Raw genomic sequence first — 12,024 nt, forward strand, 5'->3', positions numbered from 1 at the left:
AAGGTAAATTCTGTTGGCTGTCTTGATGATCTGCTCACCTTTATCCCCATTGTGAAAGGAATCATTCCACAATTAGGTGCTGTTTCAAGAATGGGTAATTAGCATCAAACAGCAATTCAACAATTCTGGAGAAGTTACCTATCCCTAGACAAGACCTAATATCTAGCTTTAGATTGTTTTGGTGGGGGCAAAGAGGGAGTTTCTTTCAAGGGCAATGCACCCTCAAGGCATCACATTCCCTAATCAAGGTCAATGAATTAGCTAGGGAGCTAGTTCATTATTCTAATAAACAAGCATTCTGTTTCTACATTCAATAGTTCCTGTCAGGTTTTACCATTGGTTCTTCAGTAACAGAATATGTCTCAACAGTAAGAAATCTAACCTCAACTATAGGGAAGGAGGTTTATAAAATACTTGAGACTGAACTCTAGGAGAGTCATATTGCAGGTCCTTTCACGTAACCCCATCGGTCAGTTCCATAAAAGAAAAAAGGGGAATACTCACTTATTCACCTGTTAATGTCTTTATTGACTAAGAGTAGACCAAAGTACATTATGCCTGTTTGCATGAAGCAGCCTAGGTTATCAAGAAATTTTCAGACCCCTGTCTTTGTAAGCTGGACATTCAGTCTGCCTTCTGACTCTTTCTGATCAGAAAACAGGATTGGCAACTGTTAGGTTTCTTTTTCAATGACAGGTTCTATTTTGACAAAGCCTTGTCCATGGGATGTTCTTCAGCTTGTTGTTTTTGAAACATTTACTACTGCCTTGTACTATTAATGGCAGTGAAAAATAGCTCAGGACGCCATTCACAATTTGAACAATCATCTAATAATAGATGAAGGTAAACAGGGAAATAAGGAATGAATAAGAATTTTTATGGAATTGTGTCTTGAGTTAGGAGTTCTATTACCATAGCTAAGTTAGATGGTCCCACCAAGTAATTTCTTTCTTGGGTCAGTTAACTGATGTTTCTGCATCACCATTTAAATTACTATCAACAAGCTACAACATCATGTGTCTGCAACTGATAAGTTCCTTTCGGCCAACAAAGTTAGAATTAGAAAGGTTATGAAGTTATATGGGCTCATTAACTTTGTTTGTCAGGCTATTTCTCCATTCAGGACCTTTTTGAGATCTCTATCCAATTTACTGAAAGGTGGAAAGCACAAACACCATAGGTATGAATTCCACATTGGATCAAAGAGGATCTCCATTTATGGAAGACATTCCTGAATGAGTATAATGGGGCCACTCTTTAGTAGAGCACATGGGTGTCTTCTGAGGTTCTCCAGTTCTTTACTGATGCATCCTCAGGTATTGACATGGGGGTGTATGCTTTGAGGACAAATGGTATGCAGCCAAATAGCTTCCTTCTTGGTCTGAGGAAAATGTGTGACATAACCTTCTTAGAATTTTGTTAATCTGGGTAACCACTCCTATCTGGAAGGTGGATTTTGGCAGAAGGAAAAACATTTTTTTATTCTGATAACCAAATGGTAATGCAAGCCTTAATCAAACAGTCTTCAAGCTCCAACTGGGTAGATTCCATTTTAAGATTACTGGTGCTACTAAGCGTAAAGATCAAGAGTAGCTTTTCTGCCCGGGCATCCACTGAAAAAGGACCTGCGTCCAGTCGGAATTTTCCAGTAAACAAAGGTAAATAAATAAATAAGTTGAATTTTACGGCTTATCACATTCCATGAGGGCCAGTGATAGCTTATCACTGTTTCAGATCCCCAGGCTTCACCATTTGGTATCAGAAGCAGAACAGTGTGGCGCTCCTTTACCTCTGGAAATTTGACTGACTGACAAAGAATAACCATTGTTTTATTCTGTAGTTCATGAAATCTGAGTACTAAGAAGGCTTACTCCATATCACTATTTGCTTTTAAGGATTTCTAGACTGGATAGCCCTCACAAGACAGACATTTGTCAGTACCAGTTGTGGTCCATTTTTTTTTCTTTTTTTGCTCAGAGGTGCTTTACTCAATGAGGTGTCCAATATTATCTGCATTCATTTAGCAGAACTAGGTTGGTTAGCTTGTTCCTTGGGTCTTTCTGAAATTGCTAGCTACATTATCAAAGGAGTATTTTCCACAGTAGAACATTTCCATTCATTCATACTCTGGTCGGCTATATTCTCTTGACTGTATGCAGGCTCATTCAGTGTAAACAAATTTGCCTCAAGGAGTCAGGTACCAACTTTACATGACCAGTACACTGGGGCACATTTTTAAAAACAGACATCTCATCAGCCCAGTTTATTTTCCATTTAAAATCGGGGGACAAATTTACATTCATGGATATTAATGTCACTCTCTCCAATAACGTGAGGCAACAGGGCATCTTTTCCACTGGCTATTCAGCACATTCTTCCAGGATAGGCAGGACTTCTGATCCTTGAAGGACAATCTTTCAAATGTTTAGGAGACTAAGCAGATGGATGTGTGATACTTTTCTTTTATCTATCAGTTTATTATAACTTTTTTTGCATTATAGGGCTGAAGGTCTTTTCATAATAGCACACTCATTTACCAATGAAGGAGTCTGTTCTTCTGAAGAGATTAAGCTTTCAGTTGGACCCATTTCTTTGGATAGTTCATTGGTTCAGTTATCCTTGTTCCAGTTTTGGGACATGTGGCATCAGTTGCTGATATACTGGCCTATCTCCAACATTGTTATCATCCATATCAGAGATAACAATTTGACTAATTTTCCTAAGACAATTTTGCTAGCCAGGATTTTCTCAGACCTTTCAACTTTACACAATTTGCTTCCCAACATGTTGATTTTTTTGGTGTGCAAGAGTACCAAGATTGTTTTGGAAAGGCACTTTAAAACCTGCAGCCATTGAATTGTCAAAAAGTTTCATCAATCATTGGGTAGAACATTCAGCTAAAACTGCAGGTTTCAGTATGAATCCAGACTTAGCAAGACCAAACAAGGACTTTTACGAGTCTGATGGTGTATATATGAATGCTTTTAGTTTAGATTTATTCAATTTGCAACTGTCTTTCATAGTTTTTCCTTATTACTGTTGTGATATTTCAACATTAATTAGGTTCATTAGCCACTGTTTGCTTTTAGGCAACTTAGAGAATTTTCTATGTGATCATCACATTATTTGCTTTCCAAAAGTTTAGGCAGTCCTAACCATTTTTTGAAAGGAGGCCATAAACAGGCATACAGCATGCTGAACGATGCCAGTGGGTAGTTAGTTAATGGCCTCAAGCCCCTTGCAATCTGCTCTTATGGTTAGGGGGTTGTGATCTGCCATAATGGTTAAGGTGTTTACCTCACAGACACAAAGTACAGGGTTTGATTCTCACCTTTAAGAGGGAAATTGGCTAGGCTTAAAATGGCCCACAAGGGCAGCTATCCTAGTACTTACCTATGTATCTAGGGATCTATAAAGTGTCCTCTTATAGAAATAGGTAGGACAATAAGTCCTTTGGGGATTGTTACAATCTTAAGGCATGTAATATATATATATATATATATATATATATATATATATATATATATTTATATATAGGCAATGAGTGTCAGTCACTGAATTGGTTAGCATTGTGGTTATCTGAAGGAGCTTGATGTTTGCACTTGAACACTATTTCAAGGGGCCAACATGGGCTAAGTGACACCAGCTGAATCTCTGGGTTGAGCTCAATTTTATGGTTTGTTACTGAAATTAAAATCATTGTTACATGGAGTTAATTATTATTTGGTGCTATTCTAATCTTATGGTCGTTTAATAAACTGGTTGCAAATGCAAAAACTGTCATGTTTATTGACTCAGTTAGGGGCACAACAAGGAGTTTGTATCCATGGTCTGAAACTGAAGTGCAAGCCTTGAAGAATTGCTAATGTTCAGTGGCTTGACATTTCAGTATTGTTAAGTCATCATATTATAATATGAAGAGAATCGCCTCATTCAATTAACTGGAATTTAATTAATTAACTCTTAATTTACTTCAAGAAATATGAGACACAGCATCTCATGTTTCGTGAGATACAAAACCAAGTGCCTTATCATCGAATAGTAGGCAGTATTATAAAGTGCCGAAAGCTATTAGCAAAGTGACACAACGATTAATAATCTAGGATGTCCTGCAGTAGAGAAATTAATTATTCTGTCACATATTTATATTTATGATCATATTTTCACAGCTGACAGACCTACATGTCACTGAGGGATATGGTGTGAAATGCTATGGAGGGAGACTGGAAAATTCATTGCCAACATCCATTTATATTACATAATACCCAAGATATTGCTAGCCATTAATAATTATGACAATAAATATTTCCATAATTTCTTAATATTTGAAAAAACAAGTGATTTACAAATTGTTGTAATGCATCAGATGACACCTTAGATGTTCTTGAGGAAAAATTATCTGATATTTGCACTGTAAGTTGCACATCTTTAGAGATATTCATTGTTATTTGCATTGCTTATTATACAATTAAGCATGTTTTTATATTTCTGTAAATATCTCAATAAACATGCATTCATAGAGGAATTTCCTGTTGTCATGTAAAACCTTATGTCCGATTAACAGATATGTTCTAATATGCATCTAGGTAGTACAATTTCCAAGATATAACAATTTGTTTGTAAAAGGTTAACAAAAAATATAATTTGGGGTTTGTGTGCATTATAGTATATTATATGATTTATTGAAAGGCTATGAATGCACAAACTATTATCACTGTTAAGAATAATTCTTACTGAAAACATTGCTATTTTAAGAGCTTTTATTGTTCCCCAGATATTTACAATTGTTCATTTTATGTTTCTTTTTTAAGTTTAACTTTTAGAAAATGCTGTGAAATGCAAGATGTGTGCACTCAGCTAGAGGTGCGGTATTCAACACCACACAGGTGTTAATGAGTTAAATGACCTGTTGAATGTACTGTATTAGAACAAGAACACTCATCCATCTATCTAGTTAACTAAATAAATGACTTGAAACTTCAACAAGGATTTTTTATTCCTCACACAGGGAAAGCATCAGAGAAAGAAAGCGAGAGAGAGTGTCATTCTTCAAGATCTGCTAGGTAAAGTGATTTTATGTGGAATAATCTTTTGTGCTCTGTTTCTAATTAGTCCTGCATCCTCAGGTCACATGTGGGATACCAGCCCTTACTCAATCTTTTTGCATTATATCTGTAACCTTTGAATGGTGGTGACAACTGACAATGGATGTTAACTGGAATGCATTCTACCACTTCTTGTTCAGTCATTAAAACATAAACTTTCTTTCTCTTTTATCTGATCACCATTACACATCTTTATCTAGAGCACAATGGTCCCAGTTCATGAATGATGTAGCCTCCTTTTCTATATTCTGATCTATAACTGTTTTCTAACCTCACTTCCATACAACTGATATCGTACCTGAATACAGCAGCTTTGCAGCTTCCCTTTTGCAGACTAAAAACCTTCTTGTGACCCACTAGTGACCTTAGTTAATCAGTCTATCCAGTTAAGTTGCTATATCTAAAAAAGCATGCATATGTATACATAGGTTTGTAAAAATGGCTAGTAAATTAGCTCTGTATTCTGTTAGCCTAACAGCTGGAACACATTAACTATGTTTTTATCATGCAATGTTAGCAGGCTTTGACTACAAGTTTAGCAATCATTGATGCTTACTATTGTTCCATTGATTTATTTGTTTACCACTACCTACATATTTTATATATTCACCACAATAATACTCTGTAGAAAATTTATTACACTTCTTTTTAACAATATGTTTAATTGTGACATACCCTGTAAAGTTAGTGTCTGTGTTATGTCTTTTGCAATTTGTTGCTTGCTTTTCCTGATTTGTTATAGGCAAAGCATGTTTTTTTAAATCCTAGGCTGTGGTAAAAAATGAATCTTCTGGGATCAGCCCTCAATCACAAACAAATAAACAAACAAAAAAATAAATAAAAAACAAGAACATAATAATTATATTAGAAAACAATTAAAAACATATGTAAAGGACATATTGGACTTGCTGTAAAGAACTTTCAAGTTTTTTTTTTTTTTAATTAATGACATAAAAACAGTACTTAAAACTATATTGATTGTAAACAATCTTGGGAAGATTGGAGGCAGGGCCTAGAACATGCTAGATTAAGATTAATTCAAATAAAAATGTATCTGAGAAAACTGTAATCTACAAAATGACTCAGTTTGGTGGGAAACAATAGCAACAACAAAAGTAAAAAGAGGCTGATGGTCAGTTAGTAACATGAATGCTTTAAATATAAAGCAGCAGGAAAGAAGCTAGGAGGAGTACTGACTTATATAGGAAGTATGCATAATCAGTAGGGGCAAAGGTAATTGTCTTCCAGTACGGCAGCAGATATGGCCCTTTCCTGAGAGTTAAATTCAACTATAAAAAATGAATTCTGTCAGGACACAGAAAATATTAAGGTTATGGACAGGAGGATATCGAAACGAACAACAGTCTTCAAAGGAACCAACATAAGGAAAAGCCACGAAAGCTTAATATCTATAGTCATGAAAAAAGTCAAGGGATGGATACTTAGAAACATGAAAGCACATCAAAGGAACCCACAGAGTTCATTTATCAATACTCTATTAAATGAAGAGGATGGGGGGAGAGGAGACCTGAGAAGAATAGGACACCATTTTAAATTGTATTAGGTTAATTTTCATATATTATTAACTGGACAGAAAGGTGCAGTCCCTCATATGTTGCACATACATATGCCTCCATGGGTGTTTATAACCCTTTCTTGTATAATTCTACATGTGAAATGATCACTGAATGAGTAGTAGTATACGCACCCTTACAAAGGAGTGAATCCTATTTAATTTAACTCCATTTTCTACCAATTAATTATAAAAATGTGTTTTAATGTACAAGCAGATATGACCAAGAAAATGTCTTCCCCCATACAAGAACATACCTTGACTGGTGCTTATTGATGTGTATGTACAGGTCACACCAAGGACTTCAATGACATCACAGGTCAGATCGAATTTTCCATTACTCTCCAGTTTTCCTAACTAATAATAACAATATGTTTCCCTCTCCTGCATACCATTTTTGACTGATTCTATATGCCTCCTATCCATAATAACTATCCCACATTGAAATTAACCCCTTTACTTAATAAGAAAATATGGCTAGGGTGACAGGTTGTCACAATTTCACTGAGTAATCCTAGATGTCACCTTTTCTCTGTTATTGTTGCATCATTGTACCTGAATGCTTTATTACCCACCTGCCTATGCTTAATAACTACTCACCCTTTTGTCTCGAGCAAGTTTGCCCCTTAGAAATGCTGCTCCGTCTTTGTACATATTCAGTCTTAGCTTTCATTGTTTCCTTTATCTTCCAACATGAAGTTATTCTGCCCCCCTCCCCATTCATGTCTCCCTTCATTGTCTCAGTTGTCACTTTTTCCATTAGTTTTCTTATGTAGAGATGAGGCAGGTAATAAATTTTCCTGCACAGATTTACTTTTATACATTCCATACCACCTCAACTGGAGACCACATGCTTTAATCATCAAAGTCTATCATTCTATCATCTAGGTAAGTCCAGTTTCTCACTCTCAACATATCCAGCAATAACAGTTTTCTACCTCAGTCACAGTTTTTTGGTGTGATGGACCAGAAATGCAGTAACTAATTGCTGCCCATTCCTTGGCTCTTTAAGTGCCAACTCGTATCATGGCTGTTATCTCCTCTGTCAGCTTCCTTCCATTCTAACCATTCTGCATGCCACCTTGCCCACAGAGTTTTCTGAAAACCTCAGTCATTCTCCTAGTTACCATATCCCAACATGTTTTCTTTAGTATACTAGGTGCAGTGTTCTAACAGTGAAGGTGCATAAACACCTTTTTATGTATGTATTTATTTATTTATTTTATTTAACATTTGTTAACCGAGGAAGTCCGACTTGGAACAAAGCCAATTTTCAGCGGAGACCCGGGGAGAAAGGATCCAGATTTTTCATAGCTTTCAGAGCAGATTCTTCTTTTCAGAGGCTGTCAACATTCACTTTCACTGCCTCTTTTTACATATTCTTCTACATACTAACAGTTTGACCGTTTGAATTCAGACTATTTTAGAAACTTGAGGGGACTACTTAATACGATTTGGTGTTTTATTATTTCCTAACTTCATGGAATATGGCTTGAGATGCTTCTGCAATAAACATTGCTGCAATCTTTGTTGCATGTATAATGGCTAAATATGATTTGCAATAAATACTTTTGCAATTAAATGCAAAATCATTTAGCTTACATGCATATCTAATGGCACTAGTCTCATTCCATAAAATCAAGAGTGCGACAACACTCCTAAGTAGGCCAGTCCAATACCAGTCTACCGTACAATATTGAAAAGGAGTGTTAACAACTGCATCCTGACAATAATCAATACCTTCATCATTTCTGATCAGCTCTCATCTACATCTATAGCATTTCTTACTTGTAGCTGCTTTATAGCTCATATGACATCATCTACATAAATGGACTCTTTCCTGGTTCTTCTGGCACTGCTTCCTCAAAGAAGGGAACATCTTCTACATTGAGAAATTCATAAAATCGTTCCCTCATCTCTCAGAAATGCCCAAGGATGGGTCATTGTTTCTTCGTCTTGCCTGGGTTGGGAACATTCTGGACAATGTTTGTCCTACCCAAGTCTCTGCATGATTTGAGAATGTCTTTGAGGGTATCAGAAACACACTTACCATGGTCTTTCTAAAATCCTTCCTCACTTATGTTTCTTTCTTAATTAAGCAGTACTTTACTACAATCCTATACATATATATATATATATATATATAAATAGTTGACATTTTCATATTAATGTTGCTATTTTAATTTAGTAATTAATTCAAGATGGATAGCTTCTGTATGTTCTGTATGTGTTAATACTTGGGCATGGACAAGGCCACACACAAATGTGCACTTATATACTTAAAGCTGTAAACAATTTCTAGTAATGTTTTATTGGATTTACAGAAATATATATATATATATACTTAGACTGTTAGATAAAAAACATGAATTACATCACTTGTTTGCACTTTAAGTCTAATATGCCTGATACTGTTTTATTTATAAATGTAATAGACAACTGGCTTATAAAAACACTTAAACTAGACTCAAACTTAAAAAACATTAAGCTACTAAAATACAAGAAGTTGCAAATTGAAATTCTTTATTTTAAAGAATGTATTAAATATAAACTAGTGCCAAAAGGCTTAAGACAATGGAAATATCCCTCTGGCCTTGTTAAGAATTCTGAATTTCTTCTACAATTAATTGACATGTTTAACAAGCAAGGTCTTGATTTTTTGGAAGTTCTTAATTCTAACTATGATAAACAAATGAGTGAACTCAGGGCACAGACATTGCCAACATCCTAGCTGATAGGTTCAGTGCAAACTTCTCCCCCCTCCCCACCAAAAGGGCAAATATCTATCCCAGCAGAGTGCTGCCCCCCTGACATCTCAGATGCTCAGGTAAGAGCCGCCCTCTCCAAAGCAAAAAACACAGCATCAATGGGACCAGACGGTGTCCCGGGCTGCATCCTATATGAACTCCAAGAAGAGCTAAACCCAAACATAAAACTACTGTTCAATCTCAGCCTTACTACAGGATATGTACCCAAAGAGTGGCGTACAGCAACAGTAGTCCCCTCCACAAAGGTGGTGCTTCAACGGATCCTGGAAACTATCACCCCATAAGCCTGACTAGCTTGGTTTGCAAAGCTATGGAAAGGATCATCATGGACCTCATAAATAAAGATACTGGGGACCTACAGACACTGGATCCTACCCAGTTCGGCTTTGTTAAGGGCAGATCCTGCCTCTTAAACCTGGTCAGTTTCTTTGAAATAGTCACCAAGGCCATTGATGAGGGGAAAGTGGTCCACACAGCCTACCTGGACCTCGCAAAAGCCTTTGATACAATACCCCACTCGGGCATTATAGATAAGCTCACCAGCTTAAATATAAACCCCTATGTCACTAGATGGGTTGCAAACTGGCTCAAGGACAGAACCCACATGGTTAGAATTGCTGGAGCCATGTCAGACTCCAAACCAGTTACAAGTGGTGTCCCACAAGGCTCAGTCCTGGGACCTCTCTTGTTCGGTATATATTTCTCGGAGGTACAGGCTAACACGGAAGGACTGTGGCTGACCAAGTTCGCAGATGACTGCAAACTGGGTGCCATAATCGACTCTCCAGCCGACACAAGCATCCTCCAAAAGGGCCTCATAGAAACAGACAACTGGTGCCAGAGCCATGGCCTCAAGCTAAACACCAAAAAGTGTATAGTCATCCCCTTTGGTAAAAACAAAGTGCCCATAAATTACCACATAGGTGGTAATCCATTAAGTACAGAAGAAGTAATTAGGGACCTAGGGACCCAAGTTGATAGCAATCTCTCATTTGACAACCACGTGGCCAAACTGGTTCGAAAAACATTTTATATAGCCCACCTAATCATGAAGGGATTCACATCTAGATCAGGGGAGGTCATCGTGCCTCTTTACTCATCCCTCATCAGGCCCATAATTGAGTACAATGCCCCTTTTGGGATGTACCTTACCAGACATCTGCAGCAACCGGAAAGACCCCAAAAGTACCTCACCAAGAGGATCAAAGGGATCAAACAGATGCCATATGCTGCCCGGTTAAAGAAACTCCAGCTCTACTCAGTGCATACCACCTGCTCAGAGGCGATCTGTGCCTGACGTATAAAGCCATGTCCAAACCGGAATTAATGGACATGCTGCACCTCAGAAAATCCAAATCCCATCGAGCAACGCGCTCGAGAGACTTGAACCTCAGCACTGAAATAAATAGGACATGCTGGAGGGACAGATTCATAACCCAGAGGCTCCCTTCACTCTGAAATAAAATCCCAGTCCAGGTTAGGCAGAGTCCCTCATTAACTCTCTTCAAGAGGAATCTTGATGAGTGGATGGGAGATCGTAGGTTTACTCCGGGTATCACTTCTGTGTCACTGTTAGACAGAGGCACAGTATACTAACCTCGAAAAAGGGCATAGCAAAATTAATTTAAAATGGGTGGCGAAAGCCAAACACACTCTGGCTAGGCTTATAAATGCCCTAGGGCAGATAGCCTAGTATGAACCTATGAACAGTATGAAATGATTTGATATTATGAGTGATGTTAAACATATATTTTTAAACTTGGTAAAATATGAGGAATATTTCTTTAATTATGTTGGAAGGTCTTGCATTAATTAACTGGTTTGATTATTTAAACCATGATTTTTATGGGTAATATTGTCTGAAGAAGTACATTGGAATATTTGTACGAAAGCGCTTAAAATAAATGGTCCGTGTGATTTTACTTTGCAACTGGCTTATAAACTCATCATTTCAATGTGAGATATGATTATGCATTAATCCTAAAGTGAAAGCTATGGAGGAACACATTTCGGATGTCTTTTTCCATAATGTTTGCACAGGTTAGCTGTTAATGAGATAGCTAAATATCATTTCAGGGCATCAAACACATGCAGATTTCTGGTGTTACAGTTTTGCAATTATTTCCATACATCACATCAACAAGTCCACCTCTGATACTATTAGATGAGGGTTTTATTTTTTTTGCATTACACTTAGCTCTTGTAGCCTTTCTTCCACTGTAGACAGGAGGGAGAAAGAAGAATATCAGGCAGTTATTTGTAAAGGAAGACCTTGATGACATTCAGCCATCATACAATATCCTTCACATAAAGTAATAGCTTCTTAACTCTAGATGGAAAAAAATCACAATACCATTAATTTGTGAAGCACCTCTCTAGAGAAACAAACATGGTAATTGTTAATAAAAACAATATACTGTGCTGTTTAAATGTCTTGCACACTTGAACATGGCAACATTTAAAAACCCGAGTACACTATGTACCCCACCCTGTAGAAAAGAACAGTGAATAAAAAAGGTATATAACATTACAAGCCATTGGTGCTATCAAAATAAACAACGTTTCATGATTGTTTTCT

Source organism: Protopterus annectens, chromosome 17.part0 (genome assembly GCF_019279795.1).
Source record: "Protopterus annectens isolate FY-2018-M chromosome 17.part0, PAN1.0, whole genome shotgun sequence".
NCBI classification, from domain to species: Eukaryota; Metazoa; Chordata; order Ceratodontiformes; family Protopteridae; genus Protopterus; species Protopterus annectens.